Genomic DNA, 27790 nt, shown 5'->3' with positions numbered 1-27790 from the left:
TGTGTAACTATAGGTTTCCTTCTTTAGACAAGGTATAATAGGTGAGAAGATAGATGTAGACAGAACTGAATGTTCAAGGGTCTGTATAGCTTATGCTTTTTTTTTTTTTTTTTTTTTTTCTCTGTGCCTGTCTGGTTAGCAAATAATATAGCCCTATAAAATCTTTTTTCTCTAAGTGATAAAAGCTTATGATTTATAGTTTTCAAACTGAAATAATATTGTAGATGTACAACAAGAACATGAAACAAGTTCCCAAAAAAGATTTTGTTGCAGGATATAGTTAGACAAACCAAAAATATTTCATCAGAAGCCATGGTTTGAAATATTTTCTAGTCCATATATTTGGGTCAAAATACTGACTCAAATCCTAGGCCCCAGAAACATCACATCTCTATTTCAGAATAGTGATGTTTTTTTTTTTTTTTTTTCTCCTTGAATTTCCTGTTATAAGAAGTTTGAAGGTTCTGTCCTGGGACAGATTAAAAATTATATGTATATATACATATATTATTGTTGTCAAAAATTCATTATATTAAGCCAACATTATTTATGGCAGCAAACATCAGGTTCAGTAGCAATGTTGTAGATTCATTGAGATGAGCTCCTGTATATTTCAGCTAAGTATTTTCATCTATGCTTTATTTTCAGATTTGGAATAGCAACTTCAGGCTATGCCTGCAGTTGCTATACAGAATATTCAAGTAGATAAATTTTGATATATTCTTATTAGCTGTTGTACCAGCCAAACTTCTTTCCTGATGGTAAGAATCAATTTGTGATCAGAAGAACAATAGTTTTCATATTCACAGTATCATTTTGAAAGAAGTCAAAATGGGCTTGTCAGGGCAGGACAGAAAAGCAGGATATGAGAAAACAGAAACAGACATAGCCATCCTTGTCACCAGTGCTTTAGTAGTTAAATAGATCTAGCCTCCCTGAATAACTGAGGTCCTGAATTATTGAAGTATCTCCTTACTTTCCTTCAGGAGAAGATATGAGACTTACTGCAAAAAAGAGATATTAAATTCTAAGTGATATGTCTTAACATCTTTTGTTCAATACATTAATATGATTTAGCAAGTATCTATTCTTCCTACTATAGCACATGACCTTGCTTAAGCTATATAGAAAGAAAATTGCCCAAGTTAACAAACATTCAGATTTTCAAAACCCTCTTATTTCTGTGGTCTTCACGTCTGCCAGGCTTCATCTTTACTGTGGAAAGCCTTTACCAGAGGGTGATTTTGTGCTCCAATTTGTCTTTTAAAATAGCATTTCTCATTCTGTTACTAGTAGAAAAAGCCTCAGGAAGCTGAGTTAAAATTATCCTTTGTGAATAACCCATCCCAGCCCCAAACCAGACTATTAAAGGAACTCAGGCAATTAACAGGCTGATTTCAGTCAAATTTAGTTACTGAACTGCTTTTAAAGATCTTATAAGTCTTTCACATGTTAACAGGAAATATTCTTGAATGGAGCAGCTAGTGAAAATAAGTTTCTTTTAACCACTGTTTCACTCAACTTGGAAATTGACCCGAGAAATGAGTTTGCTAGGATAAAATAAAAACTGCCAGACTTGATTATTCCAAGAAAGGCATCTTCTGCAAACTTCACTTTTGTAAATTCACAGAATGTCAGTTCTATTGTCTTGGTATTGTACTGTTTAAGATTATTTTTAATCTCTCCAACGCATGCTACCAAAGAGAATAAACAAAGAAAACAGTGAAAGCACATATTTCTTAACAATTAATGTGAGCTAAGCTTTTCTTACATCCTGAGGATAGTGTTTGAATATAGAGTTTACAGTTTTGGCCTTGCTCTCATACCTATGGAAAAAAATAAGTGACTTTTGTTGGAAATGAGTAATAAAATATAAAGGAAAAAAAAACCCTAGAAACAGCCTCTGCTGCTTCTTTGACAGCAAGCAATGAACTGAATAAGAAATAACTTCCCATCTCTAAAGCAAGCAAGAGATTTAAAAATACATGAATAATATAGTGAATGTATATGCAACATAGTGAATATGTAGCTATCAATAAATATTACCCCATAGAAAACATCTGAAGCTAATATAACATATTCTAATATTATATATCCCATTAAAGAATGTCAAATTCTTATCCAGTAAAATATAGAGAATTAAACCAAGTATATCAGTGTCCTGTGAATCAAAAATTACATGAAACCATTGAACATAGACACCAGAGTCATAGTTTAATGTATTTTCTCAAATATCGGAACATACTGTAATTAAAATATTTTTATACGTTTTAAATCTCAACAGAGGCAGTTTGTCAGCTGCAGTATATACTTTTGGATCAATTGCTTCAAAAAATTGAAAACAGAAAAAAAGCTACAACAGATGAAATATATCAATAGATGTGACTGCAAAATTTATTGACGTTTTGTATTCATGTAGGACATGTCTGTATTCAATGTCATTACCACAGTATGGACAATTTTCTTACTGGAAAAAATACTGAGTTATTTTGCTCCTTAAAGTAACTTATACTGACACAGATCGTGATTACTACTAGACACGAACAATAGAGGCCAACCACAGAAAAGAATGGACCACAGAAAGGATCACTTCTCTGCACTTTTTCATTCATGTCTATTGCAGACAGCACCTGTTCCTGCAGATGCTGTTCCTTCATCACTTACTGTTCCTGCAGTTCCTTCATCATTTACTATAATGTAGTCAGGAGAGGACTCCCCTGATATTATTGGGCTGTGCTGGTTTAAACATTGTGCAAGTGGTGAATGACTTTCTAAGTCATTGAACAGGATTATAATTCTGAATATCTGAACAGTTAGAACATACTTACATATCATTATACATATTAGTATAGATCAAACGCACCTTAAGCCAAGTGACCTCTCTTCAGCAGCAATCAACAGCCAGTTACGTATGTCTAGAGCAGAGAACAAAAACAGATTAAATGTGAAGTGATACTTTGCAGGAATACTAACCCAGCTTCCAAAGTTCAGGGTATTTCTCAGCAAGAGGTGGTATTTGTATGTTTAATAATCACTAATTTATCTTTTCTCCAGGTATTTGTCCTGTTACTTTTTCAGGCCATGCAAATTTCAATATCCAGAACATCCTGAATATCCCTCCATAGTTAAGTTAGGTATCTACCTTCCCTTAGATTGCTTTGAACTTTCTGCCTGATGGCTTCACTTGTTCTTTTTCCCTCTTTTTTTTTAAGAGGAGAGAGAATGAGCATGTATTCCTTATCAATCTCTACTAGGAAAATACAATCAGTAGAGAAAAATGGTGTAGTAGGTTAAATGCTTGGGTCCAAAATCTTAATTGTAAAAGAACAGTTAGGGAAATCAGATGTAACTTATTTGGGGGCATATACAGAAGCTGAAATATCACAGTTCTCGTTCTTGACAATATAGATATTCCTGTGCAAAGTATAATTGTGAATGCAATTTTCTAAGAATGAGCCTGAAAATGAATTTAATTGAACTCAGGTTAAACTACTTCGACTAAGATAAGATGAATGTTGATTAACAGAATCAAATGCCAACTCAATTAAGGTAATTCAACATTAACAAGCAAGCATTTGTGACGTGTTTATTAATATGAAGTCTCTTGAAACAAGACTGCACATATTAGCTTCAATGATACTGAAGCTCAGGTATGTTCAGGACATTATGTGAATGGGAACTGTGCTTCCTTTCATGTTCATGAACTTAGAATTTAAAATGGAAGTTGTAGTTATAAAGCAACCAGGTTAAATCGCCTAGGCTGGCGTTCTCAAATTTTTAATGTGAAAATGGAATTGCAAATATTGAAGACCATAGGGGCATTCTGCCAAAACATTTTGTTTTTGTTTTATTGGATCTTAAAAACAATGACAACATTTTTTTTTTTTTTAGGATTATTGAATCAAAGAGTTTGTATTAGTTTCTCAGATTGTCAAAACACAGCTCACGCTGTGATAAAAATATAAGCTATCGTTACAATATCATGCAGAAAAAAAAAAAGCACAGCACAGTTGCACTTTACTGTGGAGCCCTAACAAATGAACTACTCAGTGTACTCAGTGGATACATTTGGGTTCTAAAAGGTAAAATAACAAAAAACTAAAAAACTAAAAAACTAAAAAAAAAAAAAAAAAAAAAAGCATAACAGCCTGGGGGGGGGGGGGGGGGGGAGGGGGAAGGGGAGGGGAGGCGGGAGGGGGTGAAATTATAATCTGAATTCTATGGGCTGCAAAAAAATATCTATTTTTTGATTTTTATTATTGTTATTATTTTGCCAGTGTACTGGAGGTATGTGTTAGGCTAATTAATTTGCCTTCTTATTGCTTCAGCTGTCAGCAGTGGAGTTGCATTTAAATACTGAGGAACAGACTAAGGAAGAGTGTTTAAAAGTTATGTCTCTAGCTGATGAAGTAGATTCTCTGGTCAGCAAAGGGAGAAATAAATGAAAATGGAGGACGGGGGCACTCACTGCATATTACTGCTAGAGCAACCAGTGAATCCTCATTCATTATTTTATGGATAAAAGAATCAGTTTGATTCATACATGTTTTTGGGGAAAGGTGACAAAAGTGTCTGTTTGAATAGTATAGAGACTGGATGTTCTTAATCTCAGAAGTTCAAAACAGCTGGTTTGTGAAATCAACAGTTAGTAGCACGAATTTGTAATGAAACTGCCAAGTGGGCATAGCATCATATGACAGGATAATACAGTACCCACCTTATAAAAAATCAACTGCAGGCTGATTAGTCTATTCTCAATTGTGTTCAAGATTATGAATAAATACCTAAAAAAAGTATTTGGGACAAGGTTGTAAATGAATAACTGTTGAAAATACTGCATCAGTTTATCAAAAGTAGATTGTGTCGGACTAACCTTGTACATGCCTTTGATAAAACAACTGATTGATTGTCTAGACAGGGAAATTCAATAGCTTTAATCTAATTTCAGCAAAACATTTGATATAATACCATATGGAGAAAGACAGCAACACAAGATGGTTAAGGATGTTATGTTGGCTAGACAATTGTTGGATTTTCAGAAGGATGGTAGTGAAATTCAAGCATAAGTATTAGCACAAATACTGTTTAATATTTTTCATGGATGCATTGTAATGCTTGGGCAGTGGAAATTTGCTGATGTGATAAAGCTGACAGTACAGAGGAGGACTGAGATAAAATAAGACAGATTTCTTAAGTATTGAGGTAATAGAAACAGAATAAAATTCAGTAGTTCAAAGTTCAAAACATACATTTAGCAACAGTTTGTGTTATACAATGGAGAGGCTATAAGTAGAAATGAAAAAAACGTTTCAGTTCTCTAAGTTAGTCACAGGTTACTTGAAGTCACAGATGTAAATCACTTGTAAAAAAAAAAAAAAATGAAGGGGGGATTATGCAGCCTTTGGAAGGATTGGTCAGTTAGCGTTGTTCTATGAAATACTGGATCATCCATTTTAAAAAGTGAGTAGTCTAAATTTGGTCTAAGTGTAAGGAAGAGATATCTTTACTTTCAAGATCAACATGGAAATGAATAATGTATTTACTAAGAGGAATCTGTAAAAGCTTGGCTAACAGTATTGCTAAACAAAAGCTGGATGGTCTATAAATATATCATAGTGGAAGAAGGACATGATAGTTAAGAGTAGTGAGGGGAAAAACAGCTAAGAAAATATAGATAGCAGAACAGAGGGATACAAACATCCTACTATGTAAGTTAGCCTGGAAAAGTGAATGCAGTTTGTTATCAGAATATGAGGAATGAAAGAAAAATCTTGCCTGGTTTTATAACAGAGTTTAATTGTTTTGGAAATAATTTAGTAGAATTGGTGACTAATTAAAGAAGCTTCTTCGGGACTGTGTTCTTTGAAGAGCCTTTATCTTCCTTAAACATAGATTAAAAAAAAAAAATAATAAAAATCTTTTTTGTAATTTCTGTTTTGGTATAAGCTCAGAATGTTTTTTTTTTTTGCAAGTGTATATGAAAACAGGGAAAATCAAGGTAGGGATCCATGAAATACACTGATCAGGGAAAAAAAAAAAGTGTGCTCTTTCAGGATCAGTCAATATGATTTGAATTACGAAATTTGAGGTCTTCCTACTTCATATTCAACATTTTCAAATGTTGGAATATTGGTAATTATTGCTATCACATATTCTCTATTTAGTGTCAAATGAATTCCAAGTGTTTTACTCATAAATAAAAGAATTAGGAGATTGAGAAGGATATTTTGGCAAGCAGGGGTAAATTTGTAAAGGCTTACTTATGATCAACTTTGAAGTTTGAGGATCTGCATGTAAAGATGGTTATACCTGTGAGGAAGTCTGTGGAGTTTCACACATTAATTTAAGATTTTGCTTAGTGTCAATCATTATAATCTGCATATAGGTCTTAATAAGAATTCTTAGTTAATTACCTTAAAAGCATTTTGTGAGTCATTTGTAACTGACATTTTTTTGAGATTCTTAGATCAAAAGTAGGCTGAAGTCAAACAGACAACTACACTGTACAAAACTGGAAACTAAAGTAGAAAGACAAGCTGTGTCAGACTGTAAAGTTAATTATAATTTATGTTCTTCAATTAATCAAGTCTTTTCACACACTATTGTTTCTGCTAGGTACAAGTAGAATTTCATGAAAGATGAGGGGAAATTTTTGCATTTGGGGATAAGAATATTCTATTTACGACACAAATAAGTGGAAGAGGGCAATTTGAAAGTCTGAGACAACACTGAGCTTGAGCACAAATTTGAATGGTATCTCCTACAAAATTTGTCATCTTTAAACTTCCTTACAAGGGTATATGAAGCTAATTATGTCTTTGAGGTTGATTATATCGATAGTAAAAATTACTGTCTGTTAATGTGTGATCAGTGGTAGAAATTGTCAGAATATTCACAATTCAACAATTCACAAAAGAAAAGCCAAGAATAATACATGGCATTTCTGTCAGTTTTGTGGGTTACATATTTAATCTCCGGTGCATCAATAGGTATACAGCAGTCCATTTCATAAGTTTGGTATAACCATACATTCATATCATATCACAGAACAAAGTGAGAAAAATATATTTATTATGAAAAAAAAAAATAAATCATTATTTCAAGGAGGAGATTCCCTTCTTGTACATAGAAATAAAGCGCAGATTCCCTTGTTTTACATAGTGTAAATTGACATCAAAGCATCAGAGTTGTCAGCTGAGCTTGGGGGAAAGAATAGTCATTTCTTCCATCTGTAAAAAAGAAGGGAAAAAAGCCCAAACTGTTAAAAACTTTAGGACTTCTATGTCTAGCGGATTAGAGATATCAAACTGATAGTAGACTTTCTTACAACCCATCCAAATATTAACAGATTTCTCTCTAGGTATCTAGTGTTGTGTGGGTTTTGTGAATTTCTATTTCATGCTTTCAGCAATGCGAGATTATCTTAATATTGTTCGTAAGTGCTTTCTTCTGCAGTGTGCTCAAAAAGTTGCCAATAGGTAAATGAAAAAAATCATAAAAATGTCCGGAGTCCTTTCTTATGAGTATCAATGTCTATGAATACCAAAGGAAGAATTAACCCATTTCAAAACTACCTTTATTGCACCAAAGTTTTACAAACATAATTTTATAATAATAAGCAACAATTATAAATATCAGTGTTTTAGAAAAACAACAAAGGACACAAACAAACAAAAACATAGAAATTGAACCATATGAACAGATGAGATTCACTTTCTTCATCTGGTTCCCTTATTGGAATATATTACATTAATGTAATTTAATCTGTATGTGTTAATTACCAATGCAAAATAGAGTTCATATAGAGCAGAGTCATTAATTGATCAAATTTTATGCTTTCTCATTGATAATACGCATTAGATGTTTGTAGTTGAGCCATGTTCTCTGTGGTCTAATATTATTTAAAAATTATCTGTTCATGGGAATTATGTAGACCAATCTTCACGTAGAAAAAAAATCCAGGCTTACAAAAAAAATAATAAAAATCAGGAATACTTTAATTTTAGTATACTTTGCTATCTATTTCTTATAAACAACTACAACAACAAAAATGTAGCTTTTCTGAATACCTAGAATCAAAGGAAAGTGGTTTCAGTGTCTGTATGAAGTATTTTGATACAGTTCTATAATTATCTATTGTTTGATAGCATACACAATTTTTTCTTTCATCAAAGGGCAACAGAATAAATCTTATTCTAAAGATTCAACTTCCTTTAGGATTAGCATTTTGTTTAGATGTTGTGGCCTAGAATATTGTTTCTAAGTATAGTTTAAGGAAGGCAAAATATCCCTTGGGAATTTTGTCTATACGAATTTCAGTACAGTATCTGATTGTGCTTTCTCAAATTGCTATAACAAATCTATGCACAGTGAGGGGAAAAATTGTTGTGGTCTGAGCTTTTTAGTCCATCTTAAATTTGCCAAGGGCTTGGGTGTATAAAGGGACTTTTTTTGTTGAACTCCTGTTCAGCAAAAGACCTGAGTGCATGTCAGGGTTAATCCCTATCAATTTATGGGGCAGGAAAATCAGGAATACTTACTCCAGAACAAGGGAATGGTCTTATGAAACGCAACTGCATATCAGAATGTTTCCACCTGTCCAAGTTTTTCAGGAGCCCAGCAGCATCTCCTGGAGTTGCTTATATATTATCCATAAGGCTATTTTTTGTGACACAATGGAAGAGACTAGAAGAAGAAAATGGTTCCTTTTTATGAGGCACAAAAAAGCACCATATGACAAATGATAAAGGTTCTGTTTAAGCAGGCAGGTAGTGTTATATCTACACTACACAGCAGTATAGTATGTCCTACTGACAGAAAACAAACTGAAAGGTCTCACATGAAAAGCAACAAAATATATGAGTTGCAAAGATGGGTAAAATTTCAAAGTGACTAAACCCATCACTGGGCTAACTTCACATTAAGTCTGCTTATCTAGTCTATAATAAAAGGGAATACAAAATACAATAGCATTCTCCAGGTTAAAAAGTAAAGTTAAGTTGAATAAAAGAACACAACATTCCTAACTCCTGACAGGCATGCTGGCAAGGACTAGCATTTCCCCGAATGTCTCTTTAGATACTGAGAACACCAGTATTGTGGCTTCTTGTGCTTCAGAGATGTCTAAACTTAGTGTGACAGAAAACACTTGTAGGCCTTCTCTCAGGCAGAATTTCACTAGAAGGATAGAAAGGTAAGTCAGGTGTGTTGCAGAGAATAATTATGTCTTTTAAATAAATGATAGAGAAGATTGAATAGGCTGTCAATAACATGTTAATCTCCTTCAATTCTGTTGCCAGTAACTGTTCCCTATGGATCATAAGAGAGATTCTGATTTGACTTTTAGATGCCTGACCATCTGTTTCCTAAGCATCTTGTATTAATTGTCTGAGAAGCAGAAATTTGGCAAGCACATACAGTTTAACCTGTCCATTAATTCATGTGAGCTTCATCGTTAATGGTATACTATCAGTAGCCCACAGTTGTCTCTCCCTTTTACAAGTCCAAGGTAATTATGGATTTGTAATATGAAGCCTGTCACACCAAGAAAGCCAGTTGTTCATACTGTCTCATATTTATGTAATCTGTCTGTCAAAACAAAAAGGGACAGAATTAATATATGTAAGGTCTCTCTTGACAAATAATCAAACTAGGTGAAGCCCTCCTCCCTATCCTACAAAATCTTACATGATGGTTATGTTTTTCCATACTTAGGTAGTCTTGTATTCCACATAACTGGCTTTGAAGATGGAAGAAATACAGCTGTTACCATTGTTGCTGTAGCTCAAAGCTGTGGAGTCCTGGACATTGATGTCATATCCTAGACCAGATTGCAACAGCAACAATCAAGAACTAGAGCAGTCCCCTTTGACTGTTTCAGGTGAGTTTCATGCTACAGTTAGATGTGACAATATCAAACTAAAATGAAGTCAATTGTTCTTGTTAGGATTTTTTTTTTTCCTTTTTAACTAAAATAACTCCTCTAAATATTTTTGTGGATCACAAAAGCTTTGTATATCTATTGAAAAAAATCTTTGTTTACTTTTAGAAAGGGGAAAAAACAGTTAACTTTCAAGCTCTGAAATGTCACCACCCACAATTATATTTGGTAAATTTCATGCCATGCATTCATTTTATAATCATCATTAGAACTAAATTAACTCTTCTTCCTGGAGAGAAAGAAGATCTGCAAAGCACTAATGCATGTAGAGAAGTCTGGAAACAGAATTCTTGCTAGCATTATAACCAGATACAGCTAAAATAAAAAGTAAGGAAAAAGATAAATGAATTATGTTTCACAAATGTGACCTGAGAATTGAGGCATAACAGTAGAAGTGTAGATCATGAAAAGGCTTAAGAATGTAGGATTGGTTTAATACTTAAGAAACAGAGGATTGCTTCAATACTTTTCTTGTTAAAAATGAACATGTAAGATTTGAAAGATCATAGCAAAAAAAAAAAAGGGGGGGGTTGGGGGGGGAAATTTCCATGAAGTACATTTGTACATTTAAAAAAAGTAAAATACACTGCAATTGAAAACCAGAGAAAATATAATCACTCTCTCTTTATCATATGTTTGTTTATTAGTAACTGTCTGAAAAATATTTTCTGCAATTTCCTTTGTGTTTTGTTTTGTTTTTAGTTTGAGGACAAACCTTCCTTAAAACACGTGAAAAGGAAACCAATTATTCTAGTTTCATAGATGGTGACATACATATGTTACTTAATGTCATATAAAACGTTTATGAAAAGAGTTCTGGTTTCCCTACTAGTAGTGCTATGCATTAGCAATAAACTTCTCTGTCCTTCTTGTCACCTTCTGTGAGCAAGCTGTTACTGACTGGATTGACCTAACTGTGGTGTGTAACATTCAGTATGAAAATCTCTAATCACTACTAATAATTGATATGAAGACTATTGTGAGTTTTGACCTGACAAAATGTTTAATGATATATACATCTCTTCTCCAGATATATCTAGGAGGTTTAAAATTATATTGCATTTTTCTTCTTACATGTATGAGCTGGCTTTCAGTGAATGATGTACTACTCTCAGCAACTGAGGTTTAGAAAGTGAGCAAGAGAAGAGGACAAACAGTTTTGATATGACTGCAACCTTCATAAAGAGCATTATCCTTTTTGTTTCTGATTTACAAATTCAATTCCCATATAATTTTCAATTACTTGGATTGATGTAGAATGGATTATAATGGAGGCCAAGGAGACAAGGAACATGGAACAAGGGTAGCACATTAGTGTAAAATATGCCTCCCTTCGGCTCCAGAATGCGTGGATGCTTGCAGAAGCAAGGTAGCATTTACTTCTGGTGATTGTCTTCCTAGAGTGAGCTCATATCAGGCATAGTGTAAAATTAGCAAAGAACAAGTGTACTGAAAAATAGAAATCCAAAACTGTGTAGGGTAATGGCAGAAGAATCATGGTAGAAACACACAGTCTACAGGAATGCATCCATATTGATTTTAATGTGGGAAAACTCATATCTCAGTGAAACTACTTACTCATTAGGACTGGAAAATCCTTTGCAAAGGCTAAATGACTCATAGAAACATTTTGCCTGCAGATTAAAAGCACTCCAGAAAAAAAAAAAACAAAAAAAAAAAACTCAAAATGACCCTGCAAACCAGAAATGTAAACAAAGCCCAAACATGTCAGAAATACTAATTTCAGAAAGCACAAACGTTTAATTATAAACTAAGAAAATACAATTCTACAAAGAATAAGAATAACAAAGTTATTCAGTTTGCTTCTGCAGCCATGTGGTTTGAGTTCCATCAAAGGCCAGTGTAACAGTGGGATTAATGTAAAACATGCATGTGTAAGTACTTTTTGAATTGAGATGTTTGTGTGTTGTTTTTTTTTATCTGCCTCCCACCTTACAGTTCTTACTTCATAAGGACAACATAGGCATAATTTTTAAGACATGGCCTATAACCTCCCAGATTTCCATCATTTGAGAGCTGGAAGCCATTCTCAATAGCTGCTAACACTTGATTAATGTCAAGTATAGACAGCCACTCAGCATATCTAGGATGAACGTCCCAAATCCCTTGCAGAATTTGATCCTGATATACAAAAATCATTACAAAAAAAAAAAAAAAGGCAGATAAAAGTACTATAATAGTAACAACAAATAAAATAAAAATGTCCCCTTGCTCCAATATGTGCTAAAAAGAAGATTATTCTCCTTCAGAAAACTACAGCAAGTAATTAGAAAAAAAAAGATATAGTAACTATGGATTTTTCAAGAGTTTTCATGTGCGTTTGTTGTTGTTTTTGTTTTTTGATAAGGGAGCACTGATTTTTCACTTTGTTCATGAAAACTGTGAAGAAAAGTTATCAACTTCCTTGTGTTTTGGTGAAAGTGGAGGAATGTATATATATATATATATATAAAAAAAAACTCAGGAAAATGAAAAGAAGAAACTAGAGGGAAAAGGTATGAAAGTCCATCTTAGATTTTACCTAAGTATGATTCTCTTTCTCTTTCTTACTCTGAGCTTTGATGTTTAGATTAAATGTCTTAATGCTTCTGATTTCTGTCATATGAATCAGCACTAATCTATTTTTATTTTTTCTGAACTTTTTTTTTTCAGGATACTTTCTTTAGTTTCTCACAAATAATAATGTGATAGACAAGTTTGTGTGTGATACTAAATTGGAAGTAAGGTCACATTCTTTCCTCTCTCAGCCAGCTCCAGAGACAAGAAGCCACATGCATCCTTCACTGCACTGAATGTGGCTATATATTATATGTGAATTAAAGACCCTAAGTTTAACTAGTAATCTTAACATTTCAAAACTGCAGGGTCTACTGTGAGCTATCCCAGCAGTCTTTTGGGGAGTGGGGAGGAGGCAGTGCCTTTTTTGTGTGTGAACTTTAGGGAGGGCATTTTTTTTTTTCCCACTTACTGCATTATCTTTGGTCATTGTTGGAGCTGGAAAGGAAAATAACTAATTATTAGAAGGCATTAAACATGGATGTGCAGCTGTTTTGTTGTCCCTCTCAGTGAAAAATTCATACTGAAAGTGGACAGTGTACAAATCCTGATTGTCAGGAAGTGACCTGAGACAGTCTGACTGCAGGTCATATTTTGGCAGGGTTTGATGTTTAGGCTAGGCAGCCTGATAACCTGCACTGAACTTTTGCCTTTGGAAAAGAGATTCTGTTTCAGGATTCCTTTACTTTTTCAATAATTCATGTTACATACATTGCAGTGTCATGTCTTATAGCACAGGTCTGAGGTGCAATTTTGTTGCCATGAAAAGTTGCAGACGAAAGCACTCTCTTTCATGAGTGTGATAAAGACAAAATACTGCAGGGCAGGTTATCAAGGTATTGAAAGGATTAAATGAGGTTAGAGATAGCTTTGGGGTTTTACTTTGTGTAGGAAAAAAAAGTCCTTTTTGAGAAGAAAATGAACTAATAACTTGTATCACCTGAAGGTGAGCACATGCTTTTTTTCAGTCTGTTAAGGTTATTGTAGAAATTTAGTGGGGCAAACAATAAAGGTAGAGAAAAAAATATTATTGATTTAGATGTTAAGGGAAGCATAAGTCTTGAAAATATTTTATATCAAATTTTCAGAAGAAAAAATGTTACTACCAAAAATTTTAAGACATTGGAAATATATTTCATTACTGATGTTTTTATTTTCTGTTTTTAAAATTTCATAAACTTCCTATGTACATTATTGGTTGGCCAGCAAAGCAAATACATTACTTTGTGCTGTTTTTAGTAAACATTTCTCTTTCATTTCTCTTTCAAGTGATTTGCAAATAATCACTGTAAATAATATATATATATATTTTTTTTTGAAAAAAAAAAAAAAGTTATGGAAAGATGTTATTTGTTGTTGGCTTTAGGGTTAATCAGCCCCAGGATTGGGGTTAAAGCAAGAGCTTAAGGAGGAGCCTGCTTTCAGAAAAACTAAATGTAGGTCACATACAAAGGAGCAGAAGTAAAATTCTAGTAATAAAATTCAAACTAAGTTACTCTTTAGATTACCAGTATATTTATTTAATTTTTTATTAACGCATACAGAACATCTACTCACCAAGTTCATGTTTGTCCAAATGGGTATAATGTGAGGTAGGTAGTTTCATATGAATTTGAGGTGTCTTTCTGGGAAGAAATCTTGGATAAGAGTATTGTTGCATGCCATTTTATGAAACAAGCAGAAAGTACTCCAATTGCATTTAGATACTAGTGTTCAGATTTAAGAATGCATTAGGCATAAAAAATGCACCTGGGCATAAAAATGTTGACCCAGAAAGGTGTATGGTCAAATGATCTTGCAAGATATATTTAATATTTTTCCTACCTTTCATCTCCTGTTGCATCAATACGTTTTATTTTTAACCAATCACATTTCTGAAAAATCACAATGTGTTTAATACTCCTCAGAAGTCCAGAAAATTAGCATTCTCCAACTTCAGCACATCAGTGTTGCCTGTCAAAATATGTAAACCTAAATGACTCTTTCTCATTGCCATATATTGTCTTCTTTGCTCTATGCAATATGTGACTATATGGTTCTTTGCATGGGAAAATGCTGTCACTAGTTTCAAAGATGTCTCTGTTGCTACGAGTAAGAAAAGATGATCTGTTTCACAGTTGATAGCAGATTTTTTTACTGAATACCTCCTGATATGTCTTATCTTAATCTGAGCTACAGTGCAGCAGGGGTTATCAACATAATGTTGTCATTCCTTTAATTACAAAAGAACAATTTTATTCGAAAGACTCAGATCTCAATTATGAGTGATGTTTAAGTAAGTTTAGTAGAGTTCTTGCCATTGATCTTTCTTAAGAAAAAATTCTTACACTTGTATGCATATCTTTATAAGTACAACCTCGACTCTTCATTTTTAAATTATTCAAGAAGATATTAAATCAAAATGGAAATTGTTCACAAAATATAAATTCAATTGTGGTGGAGTCAATTGAATGGAACGTAAAGGAAGGCCATCTACACAGGCATAATTAGTTTCAATGAAATTTCATAGATGAACAATCCAATTTACCTAACATAATGTAAAAATGACCAAGTTTCAGTGTAGGTTTACTCCAGATTCCTCTATTCTCTCCTTACCACTTCATTACCATTGCTAGGTACATACTGTCATATGACACTAGGTCATATGCAGGACTCATCACTCCAAAATTTAGTACAAAGAAACTACCTTCACAAGAACAGTCAACACTGACAGAATATTTAGTCACTTAAGAGAAGCAAAATTATCTGAAGATTCATCTTGCATTAAAAAAAAAAAAAAAAAAAAAAAAAAGGAAAGAAAAAAGGAAATTTTGAATGGGAATGAATTAAAGGACTGTAGGAAGCCTGAAATCAGCAGTCCTATCACACTGAAAAGATGCTTTAACCGATAGTGGTCTAACTACAACAAATATATTACTTAAATATTAGCTGTGAAAGTAGTTGAAAATCAGTGAAAAAAAGAAATAAAAGTTAAGAAGCCGTTCTGACTGGAGTGAAAAAACTTTTCCTACAGCAATGGTTCTCAAATAATAGTGTGAGGGCAATTGACAATAAGCAGCCTGATACACAAGAACATCTTTGTGTGCAACAACATGAGTTCTGCTGTTTTCAGTTGCTGTATCATCTAAGGCAGCTAAAAATACTTTTCTACTATCATTTTCTGTTGTAAACAACTTCTGTAATGGATAGCAATGACAACTTAGGAATATCCATGAGAAATTTTTATTTAGCATGTAATATACCTCACTGATAAATATACCAGCTTCTGCTGCTGTTAGTTTTCTTTGTTATATTCTTATATGTCTTGAGAGGCTAAGTTCAGTTTCACGTGTATATTTTGTCATTTGGATTTTGTGAGAAAAATCAACTTTGATTTATTTCTGCTGAATTTTAGTGAACGAGTTGCATTACAATATATCAGTAGAGGTTTTACTTGCAGAAAGAGGAAAAATTAAGTAATCAACATGTATGTATTGTGTTTAGCTCTCTATGCTTCAGGCAATCAAAAATAACATCAAATAGTGTAAGAATTTTCTCTCTTTTCAGTGCTTCTCTTGTCTTCTGATAATTACAAATAACTTTTATACAGGAATTTTTGCTTTTATTCTATCTGAAATATTGGAAGCATGTAGTCTTGCCTGAAAAATGCTGATGGATATAACAGCTATATAGGTATAATAACAATAGATATAAGAAAGTAAGACTTTCTTATAATGTGCTATTCTTTTTATTTTTTTTCTAGCTAATTGCTGCAGTCTAGTAGTCTTTGATATTATCACTAGGCTTGGGATATTTTATTAGTGCAAAATAATAGCTGCTGAAGTGGGGGGCTGAATATGTATTCTAATGCTTTGATTTAAGCATATTATTTAAATGAAGCAAATTATATAATTTATTTTGTTTACCTTAAGATATTGTTTCACAATTAAATTATTTACAATGTCATTTTTGTTTGGCTTTTTTGGTTTTGTTTGTGTTTTGTTTTTGTTTTGACCTTTATTTTTATTGGCTAAACTTGTCAGTGTTCCTCCTTCCCTGGCCAATTAACATCTTCCTTGCACTTATTTAGTGAAAAATTTACATCTTTCAGTAGCAGGTTGTTATTGTCCTAAGCCATTAATTTGTAATTTCTATTTTAACCAAGGTATATGTGCCTTCCTTTTTTTTCTGTTTCAAAAACTACTTTCATATGTTCAGTTAGTCTTGCCATTTTTTTGAGTTCTCTTTGAACTGTTAACTTCTTAGTGAGGCAATTGTAGAGCATGGGATATCTGCCACGCCATATATGAAATTACTGTCATTATATGCAGCTTGATGTTAAAATCTAAGAGATTTATTTGCTGGCTATTTCACTTAAGAAGTTATTTCTAGTTCTATTACAAGTCTTTAAATACATTTTTTCTGTTAAATACCTATTTGCCTTATTTTTATATTGTGGATCAATTCTTATGAATTAATTTAGAATTTGTAGAATTAACGACTAATGGAGTGGGCCTTGTGAAAAAGATAATTTATTCATGTTTCACAAGAAACACAGTGTATTTATTGGTGCATAAGATATTTTAAAATAAAATCAAATATTAGGAAATTACCACAGAATATTTTCAAGGTTTGTGAAATTTCCCTGATGGAATAGTCACATGTTTTTGTTTACACTTACACCACTGGAATTTTGATTTCCTGAGAACAATTCTTAGAGGTTAGAATCAGGTGCTTTATTTTAGTCATTTAGTGTATATTAATAACTTTCTTTTCCTAATTAGCATGCACAATAGAATAGGCAAAAGAATAATAAATATTGATACTATTCATGACCTATTTCTCCCTGTTCCATAGGTATTCAAATATTTATTGAATCATTTAATGAAAGTTTTGAATTACATTACAACTGTCAGTATTTGAGATTTATTTTATTTTTTTACTTTTTTATTTTAAAATAAAAGCCAAGCAATGAGAACTTCAGCACCGGCGTCACTTCAGGTACTACAAGTACTGATCGGTTCCTCTGATTTCATTGTATGTTCTTGATTGAGGGAAGTATTTATACTCTTGATAAGCCTGGCTCACTTGCTTTAAAATATATATATATTATATATATATTTTTTTTCTATGGTGCACTAACAGTTTACACAAATAATAGCATCTGGTTCCATACGTATTTATTCCTTGGAAAATATATTTTCTTACAACTATTCTAAAGGAATAACATCCTTAGGCTAAGCTTCAGGCTGAGGGTTTCTTTGAATAATCATTTTTGAAAAAAAAAAATTATGGATTTTCTATGAGGTTAAGCTCTACTCTTTGGGTGGAACTCTGTAGAATAGTTGAATGTGTACATTTGTGGAATTTAAGGAAGAACTAAAAAGATTTTTTTGTTATCAGTTTTGAAGGAGAATTTTCTTAGTCTGTGAACCAAGGTTATAAAGTCCTTCCTAATGGTCCTATTCTGCGTCAAAAAATCTGAAGGTATTTAAATCAAAGAAAAGTTGAGCTTCTCTCAGGTTTGTGATATCAAGAGAAGGAGTGCCTAATGCCATGGACTGATTGGGAAATCCGAGCATTTCTGAAAAATATGAACTTCAGAATCATTGCATAATCTTGATCTTCTTTCAGTGCTCAGTAGACAAGGCAGCAATTTTATGTCTTTGTTAAAACAACTAAAAATACTTCTGTTCTATTTACAAAGCAGCACCAGAGTGAATGGATGTCGGCTTTGGACCAACCCTCTATTTTCTTAAAACTCTGACATTTTTAATATGATAGGGAAGACCTTTATTTCTGCATCTTCCTGTCCCTCGACATATTCACCCATTTTGTCTTCCCAACACTAGTGTTCACCACTTGACACATTTTCTATAAAAGTTGAGAATATGGTAACTTCTTATTCACCGAAGCTAAACCTCTGTTCCTGTCTACTCTTCTGTAATGAGCTGTTGTACTCAAATACTGTCAAAGGTTATGGCTTTTTTTTTTTTTTTCTTTTTTTCTGTCTAGAAGCAATCTTCATCACTAATAAAAATAGATGACTTGTGTGGCAACAGAGCATAAATTCAGAAATTCATTGTGGTCTCTGAGCCCCAAATCCCAATGGAATCAAAGTAGGCCTGAAGACTGTACCAGATCAGTGAACTAAGGTAGGAAGCATTAGTGTTAAGCAATCATTTAAAATTTTAACACTCAAAGGTTTACATAAAAATAAAGTTTAAAAAAAGGGAAAACCAAAGCATTTTACACTCAGCAGATCTGAGTTTGAATCATTTCACTGCTGTAGTGGATGGGATTTTTTTAAATCAATACAAGAATAAAAGGTATCTTTGTTATTTTATCTGCATTTAGCATCTGTAACTTATCTGCATTTAGCTATTGTTTCTGTATTTTAAAGGACAAAAAATGAATTGAATTGAAAGCAAGAACATGTTTCTGGAAAGAAAAAAATAAAGACGAATGATTCCATGGAGTTAAATGTAGGACCAATCATTAGGGAAGATATTCCATGATGATCACACCACTGGCATTTGGGAATAGAGACATCAGAGGTGTGATCAAATAGATCTATGCCTTCAGGCCTATAAAAGTGTTATGATATTCACATACTCTTAAAAAGACTTTTTATTGTTTTTATAATATTTTTTATTATTTCAGAGGAAATTTATTCTCTGTGCTACAAGATAATGATATTCTTATTTTATATGATTTCACAGAAGCTCTTTGGTTCATCAGCTCTCACATTTCTAAAGCTTATCAGTCAATCAAGTACTCTAAGGTAAGCAGTTTTGTCATATATCATAAGGTCCATTTACCTAAGGGGTCATATTTATGCTGAGATACTCTTCAAGTGTAAGCACGCTTTACATTCAGTGTTTATTTGTTTTCTCATTTTCCATGTTTGTTTTATCTTATGAGAATCTCATAACCCCTCATTTTCTACTCGGATAGTTCTAGGCACTGGTTTTGGCTGGGATGGTTGTGTTTTGATTAAACAATAATTGATACTGGTATCTGTATCAGCAACATTCTTTAGCATTTTGAAGTTTTCTAGTACTATTTACTCCCTAGTGGTAATGGTTAAGAAATAAATGCTCATGTTAGATTATGGCATTTCAGACTGGCAAAATAATGCACACTATTATGCACTGTTTACCACAACACCATGTAGAAAAGGCTTGGGGAGACAGAACATCTGAGTGTTCATAATATATCTGTGTCTGTGTACTTCATGCATACATGTACAGGGGTTTGTATATGGCAGCGAAAACATTTCAGGACCCCATCAGCCACTGAATCATTTTAGTTTGGTATGTAACAGTTTGTTATATATATAAGTTTGGTATTTAAGTTGGTATATAACATCACTGTCATAGAGACTACAAAAGCATAAAACTGGTGGGAAACAATGGCAATCAATATTTAAGGAATAACGTGAGGAAAAAAAAAAGGCGGATTTCAAATCAGTGCAGTCAGCTGTCTTGGTTTTAGGACTTGTGCAATTATTATTCTGTCCTTTAAGGAGAGGTGAGCAACTTTATATGGCCTTTCATATTATTTATTTATTTTATTTAAATCACCTTCTCAATCATTCTCCTGCCTTTCTACTCCATGTTAAGATCTGGAAATATATGTGATTTCCTCTTGATGAATCCTCTCTAGTAGTAGATGAGATTTTCTTAAACTTCCCCAAATCTGTAAAACTGCTCAGAATCTACAAGATTTTCAGGCAATCCACTCAATACATGTTGTCTGAGAGTTCCTATACTTCAGTGTTTGTCCCAGGTGCCTGGTGCTGGTAGTGCTGCTGCCTCTGAAGGAAAGCTAAAGAAAATAATATACATTAAGCCAAACACAGAGGTTTTGCAGCTTCTTTTATGAGAAATGCACAGCTTGTGAGCCACAAAAGAAGCCTACTGTAGATAGAGCTTTCCTCTTGCACAGCTTCCCTTTGTGCTGATCTGTGCTAGTCAAATCCTGTACGCTTGTTTTGGTGGCACCACTTCACCTGGTACACTGAAGCAGGCAGTCTTCCAGGGAGTGGAACTAATGCAACACAGCTGGAAATTTGCTTTGAGCTTGTTCTTATACTATTTTAGGGGTTCTCTCTTCAGCCATTTGACATATATTAACTGGTCATAGGAAAGATATGAGCAGCCTGTTCACACTGCATATCAGTTACCATAGCTGGCAATGTCCTGAGACTCTAACGGCAGGATCTTCTCCAGCACCTTAGGAAAAGTAGGGCCTTAAGTGGAACTAAATGAGATGCTTTTTGTGGAGGCTTGGTGGTGATGAGTGTGCAGGTAGAAGAGCCAGTTTATCCTCTACAATTTGAACAGAAGTGCTGGTACAAACAGACTATGCTGTAAGCAAACTGGACAGTTGCTGTGGGTGCCAGCACTGAAGCATTCTTTCAAGAGCTAACTACAGATAAGCACCTTTGAATGGTGAACATGTTAGGTATAAATGTTAGAAATCAGACAGAAGTATTTAATTTTGCTGGGCAATAGTCCATTTTCCATATTGTATCTTCTCTTAGTTCCAGTAATTATAACTTGCAAAATTATAATTTATTAGTTGTGGAATATAAGTTTTCTTCTTAGATTGTGCAGTTCAAATTTAAGATATACAAACTCGATAAAAATACAATTGCTGAGTGTTAAGAAAAAAAATACATTCCTCAACAGTGCTACTTCTCATCTTTTTCCACAGCTCTCTTTCAAGAATTGCAATGAAGTATCTATTTCCATATGACATGTTAGCATTAGACATATCTTGGAATACTTCAAACTGCCAAGGAAACTATGTATACTTAGAATTTCATTGTTTTTCAATATGAAGGACCATACAGAAAAAGAAGAATCTTATGACTGAAACAGCAATAAAAAATGCTGCTAAGCTTCTTTGAAACAAAAGTAGTAGGGGTTCCTCCGTAGAATAGATTTAAGACAAATTAAAAATCTCTTTTTAAACTCAGATGATTTTTTTCAGTTTGTTCAACTTGCTGATAATAAAGACTCACCTCTATGCTACTCATTTCCTCTATTAAATCCCTGCTTTCATTATTTTTTAATAAAAAGTAGATTCTCATTAGAAACTCAGTTACTTGGAATAACATAAGAAAAGCTCTCAAAACGCATTTTAAAATTAACTAATATCACATTTGTACAACTGATTTATCTGCATGCATTTTTTTTTTTTTTGTATGTGTCCAAGATATAATCTTCTACTTTATAACATCTCTGTGCACCACATTAAGCTCTTGTTTTCTTAGGAAAACCATGGTGGAATTTGAGTTCTACTTTTTTCATCCTTTTATGTTTAAAGCCTTCCCCAGTGTATGCCACCACTCACCTGCTCAGTACTTGTCTTAATGTCTTAATGTCCCTTATCAGAGAGGTTGTTAAATACACTTCTCTCCCTCTCTTTTTCATTTGTGTAACTTACAAATTTGACTCTCATTTACTGTTAGACTAATTAGAAGAAGTTGACAGTTAATGGAATCTCAAATTACAGTTTAGTATTTGAAACTACAGTTTAGTTGCATTTCAAGTATTACTACAGTAGGTTTTCTGAAATGTTTGTTATTGTGGAGATATCTAAAATATTATTATCAAGAAAGTGGAAAAAAGGTAGATCTCAGTATGCGTGATTTATATTGTTACTTTTTTATTTTATTACTGTTGCAGAAGTTTATAGTTTAGGTAAGATTGTTTACTTTTGTTTTTTGAGTTTTGTTAGTAATAATAGAATTAGTTACTTCCTGAATTAGACTTTTACCCTAATTTCTATTAATACAAAATCAGTGTCTGTATTGAAATTAAGGGGACTTTCTTTTAGATCCATCTGCATCTATAATCTAGAGAGTAAACCTTAAAGATTAATCTATAAATTATATCATTTGACTGAGTTGGATAAAGCAAGAAATATACATTTACATCCACTTGTAAATATGGGAGCAGAGATAAAGAAAGTCACTCAGGAAGAAAGCTTTGTTTTAGTAAACATATAGTCATTTGACTGGGAATAAATTATTCTAGGATCAAGAAAACGAGAAAAATAAAAGTATATGACTAAGCATGAAGTTTACTGATTTTTGATTAATAGTTTTTCTGTATTTGCCATGTCTCCACATCAAAAAGTTGTGGTGCAACACACCATCTTTCTGTTTTTTGTACTGCATCTAACAAAACAAAGATGTGATTCCTGCGTTCTCTGATGGCTACTGATACTTCCTACAACTCAAAATAAATAGGAAGTTAATAATATTAATATGAATTCTTTGCAAAAAGAACCAATGGTCAAAGTAGTCTTGTTGAGGGGGAGAAGTAAGCATATGTCAGCATAATCTTTTTAGGTTATACAAAGTGGAAAGTTTTATTTCACAGAGTTATGGAAGATTTTCATTTACACAAAAAATGTACAATGTAGAATACCAAAATACTACCCAGCTATAACAGATAACCACAGAAGACTTGATTTTGAATTTAGAATAGATTTTTCCTGAAAATTTGAAAAGAAATATTGAAGCAAACAGGGAGATAGTTTTCTGCATAAGTCAAAAAAATTATGCTTTTATAAAAGTTACCTCTTCAGAAATAAAAAGTAAAGTATTTTCCAGAACGCTCTCACAAGAAGTGGCATGACATACACAGATTTATTTATTTATTTATTTATTTTGAGAGAGAAGGATAAGGAATTTGGAGTGATACAATATTAAAGCAGTTTGAAATAAAGAACAATTATGTACCACTGTAGTAAGTGACTTCCCGATGATGTGTTTCATTTAGGTCTTTGATGTTAAACCAAAATCTAGATTACTTCTGTTGATGCAGAGAAAGGAGACAGAGGAATAAAATGGTACTGTGTTTGTTGTTGAGGGCAAGGGGATGAAGAAATACAGCAGAAAATGGATGGTTAAAAATGATTCTTACTGTGGGGTAAAGCAACAGATATGAAACAGGTATGATCACTGTTTAGCAACTTCATTGCAAATGGCATGAAGTTATTATAGAGGATGGAAAGGAAAATTATGGAAATCAGTCAACAATAAAGAAAGTGAGGTTAGCAAGCCAGAAAAAATAACATCAAAGGCATAAAAAATATAAGGAAATATCTGTTCAAAAAACTGAAATCCATTAGTAAGTTATTAAAGGGACCAATATTACAGAACCTAATTCAGGAATACTTGCAAAAAGGACTTGCAAGCCAGTGAAATTGCTAACAGTGCTACATCCCCTATAAAGAGTAGAAAAACATTTCAAGTGGTATGTCAGCCAGACCCAAACTAATACGATTGAGAGAGAAACAAATGAAGAGTAAGCTGATTTTTTACTCTGCCTCCTCCTCTTAGGATATGTGAAGGTGAAACTGCCATTTTGCCTGAACTTCTTATCACTTACAGAAATATTCTGCTAATAGCCATCTTTGTCATCATCATTTCCTAAGGGTTCACAGTCCCCCCCCCCACTTTTTAATCCTTTGTGAGCACACTGTCATAACAGTAGTCTTTCTCTGCATCTGTGCATACATAAAAATGTGATACTGATTTAGCCACTGCTGCAGAATATGTGTTTAAAATTCCACTTGGAGAAACTCCCCCAAAAGACCAAAAGGCATAAGGTTCAAATTAACCTAAAATCTATTTTAAAATGTAAAAAAGATCTATTCAAATTTCAAAATAAAGAGAACTCAAAACAGCAACAAAAAGGATAAAAAATAAAATGATTAGGACATTACTCTCCTGCCACCCATTTTGTCCACGTAGACTGGAGCATGAGCTCCAGCCTTCGCACTGGGTATCTCTTGTCAGTTCTCCAGCCAATCCCACTGATACTCCCTTGATGATGCTCAGCAGTTCCTTGGAGACATAAATGGCCTTTTCCCCATCCAGATTTCTCTGCTGGATCCAACCTCTCTTTGGGCTAGTTCAGATACACATAAACACTAAACACATAATTTGGAATGTAGGAGTTGTGAGGAAAAGGTTACAGAATGAAACTGGTCATGGTGAGCAAGTATAGTGGTCTACTGTACGCTGTTGGATATTCCTGTTGGATATTTATTCTTATTTATTTTTATTTATTTTTATTGCTTTAAAATTGTATTAGCTTTGCTAGCAAATCATGGACAAGGCGTGATTTGAAGCATTGAGAGGCTATGTGCTATTAGTAAATTGTAGGTAATTAAATGACACAAATCCATTTTAGCTTCTGGCTAAAGTGAGCCTCATTTTATGGTGGTGCTATTTCTGCATACACTAGAATTAAAATTCTACGCTTTACTGGAAATAATTTCCATGAGATATATCAGACAATTGAGACTAGGCTATTTTTCTAATGATTCTTTAACTCACTACACTTTTACTTTTTTGTCTTGCTCTTACATTTGTATCCTTTTCTCATGCTATTTGGTATGTTTTTATCAAATGCAACAGTGGTAAAATCCTTTCAAAATGTCCTTTATAGTTTTGAGCGCTTATTTCGTACTCTTGCAGTTTCTGTTCTTACAATTTAAAGCAGTTACATAAAAGCAGTCAATAGCAATACCTAATGATATTCTTTATAAGGAATATCTTATGTTTTATTTTTTCTTTTTTTTTTTCTTCCCTTTTTTTCTTCTTTTCCATGTTGGTGTTGTTTTCTGTCTCTAGGGAGTGATTTTTAGAGTGTGGTTGTTCTCTGCTCTTATTCTTAAAAGTGATGGAGAAATTTCAGTGATGTCATACAGTTTATTCCTCTTACTCACCTTCATAGATAAACAGACAAAGGCTCCAGTCTGGTCTACAGCACTACAGACTTTCTACAGAAGTTTTTACACATAGAAAAATCTAGTGTTATTTCCAAATTCTAATATGAAACACTGATCACACCCCAGTGCTAATTAATAATGTTTAAAGAGTTGGACTGTTTACTTGGAGAGAATCAAGTGAATGAAATGGAAATAACTTGGACTAGTTCACTTTCTCTTTCCCATTTTCCACTTCTTTCTGAAACAGCTGTTCCTGGATGTTTGGAGAAATTAATGATATTCAAATTTGACTTACTGGACTAGATTCAGCAAGAAAAGAATGTTGTGTGCTTTCTGTGAATTGGATTCAGACAATGAGAATTGCAGGAAATATATTTTCACCTCTCTAACTGATTTAACATTGTACTTTGTTTTTTTTACCCTGCGTGTGGTTTTGTTCCCTGCTATGAGACAAAAACTAAAATTCAGGGAACAATAAAAATGTTACCACGTAAGCAGGACTACAACTTACACTTCTGCACAATATTAGGCTATTTTATCATACTTAGAAGGTAGATATTTATTATAACCATAATGATATGATTGAGTAGGTCTTAAAATAAAATGGGAAAAAATGAAGATCAAACTCGTTTTGCAAATTATAATGCAAGTTTCTCATGAGATTTTATAAAATGCTGATACTATGCTTTAATTGTTCAATTCTTGAGAAAAATCAGGCAGTGATTTGGAAAACTCTCCCCCTACTGTATAAGCATAATCAGTTTTCTTCTAAGGAGAAGCAATAAGAGCTGTTAAATATGTTGCCAATGCATAATTTTGATTTTTAATAGTGAAAGTATGTTGAGAAATTATGCTTTTCTGCCTCTGTAAGATACATTTATGACATTTGAATGTTGGATATTGCTATTGCTGGAACACAGAGATTTTCAGTTTTCTGTAGTATCATTTGTAACAAGCATCAATATTGTGTTTCTAGCTTATGCTGATTAACAGAGTGTAACCTTTTTTCTTTCTACCGCTAATGTGACTACAAAAAGAAAATTAATGAAAATAAGCACCATATTGAAACGAAAAAAATATTTAACTTTTGCATATTATTTTCCTAATGAAAATTTTGCTTGTCACGTTCTGCATGGAACATTGTTCTCTCTCCCTATGTAAATTTATATGTCTAAGAATTCTTTACTGCAATATTATTTTCTGTAACATAAGATTACACGTACAGAAAATAGAAAAAAATTCTTCACAACTAAAACATTATCTTTCATATTCCCTGACTTTCTCCCTTTATTCAGTCATGCATTTGAGGTGGTGCCTATGCAGCATATTATAGCAACATCAGGTAGTGTAAATGGTACAAACACACAGCAAAAATATTCTAATGAACTACACATGCAGTCCTACTGCCTGTTTTACCTGCTCTTAACTTGAAAATTATGACAAAGTGAAGGATTATTAATGCAGACTTAATGTTAATGAAAAGCATCTCAACATCTAGAAAATATTAAAGTAGATAAATGGATGTAGATATCTGGAGGGAGTGAAAGGACATTTGCCTCTTACAAGCTATGACATGTCTCCTGAACTCTCCCAGGAGGACATTTAAGTAAGTGTGTTCAAGCTGCTGTACATAGGAGGGTAACTTTCTATTAAAGTATCTTCTGATTCTGTTCACTTATAATAAGATGTTTTTTTCTCTCCTCTAGCACACCTTGGATCAGGGACACAGAGGAAAAAGGTGAAGACTGTAACAGTGGGTAAAATGTAATGTCTGGTTCCATGCTGTAATGCTGAGGTAGTTAGCTGTTACTCAGTGGCAACTTGTAATTTCAGTGGCCTCCCCATTTTGTCCCAGGTAGCTCAGGAAGTCTGTGGAACAGCCATATCCAAATCTTCATGTACAGGACCTTAAAAAAAGAGTAGCTTCCTTTATGGCAAGACCACTTCCCTTATCCTCACTTCTGAAAAGGTAATGATACGGTTTGATATAGTGCAAAATACTGGTTATTAGGCAGTTATACAAAAGTAGGATGAATGCTTTCAAGAAGAATGAGAAATTATGGAATATAAGTTATACCACTGCATGTCATTTCAGATCCTGTGTAAGTTAAAGAAAAAAAAAAGCCTCCCATAGAAAACAAACGAGTACATAGAAGCCACAAATTATGATTCTTAATTAGAAAAGGAAAGTCAGCATTTGGAATACTTGACAGCACTTTTGCAATTGAGAGCTTCTTAATCCAAAGACAAGTTCAGCTAGAAACCATGATACACCTTAAACAGCACATAAAAACTGATATGATCTTATCTGCTCCTATAAACCTTGCAGTTATGATTCTATATCAAAACTATTAGTTTGTTTTTATTCAGAGTGACACATCTGCACTTCATTGTATCCTCAGACTTAAATATATTATGCTTTAACTACCATTACACAGGCTCTTTCATCCTATGCCAGACATTTCACTTGAATTTTGTTTTACTGAATGCTTATTTTATGATAGGTTTTATTCTTTGTGGTTTGGTTTGGTTTGA

At 33.1% G+C, this 27790-nt stretch overlaps 1 long non-coding RNA gene across 1 annotated transcript; it reads left to right on the top strand.

Annotated features, from left to right (window-relative positions):
- The first annotated feature begins 648 nt into the window (after positions 1-648).
- Positions 649-27790, top strand: LOC118166883. The gene is made up of 3 exons (XR_004750779.1): positions 649-761; positions 9715-9880; positions 26962-27790. It is a non-coding gene; the product is annotated as an uncharacterized LOC118166883 (long non-coding RNA).

Source organism: Oxyura jamaicensis, chromosome 4, assembly GCF_011077185.1.
Source record: "Oxyura jamaicensis isolate SHBP4307 breed ruddy duck chromosome 4, BPBGC_Ojam_1.0, whole genome shotgun sequence".
Classification (NCBI taxonomy): Eukaryota; Metazoa; Chordata; class Aves; order Anseriformes; family Anatidae; genus Oxyura; species Oxyura jamaicensis.
Note: the sequence above shows the minus strand (reverse complement) of the source record. Positions and strands in the feature narration are given on the sequence as shown.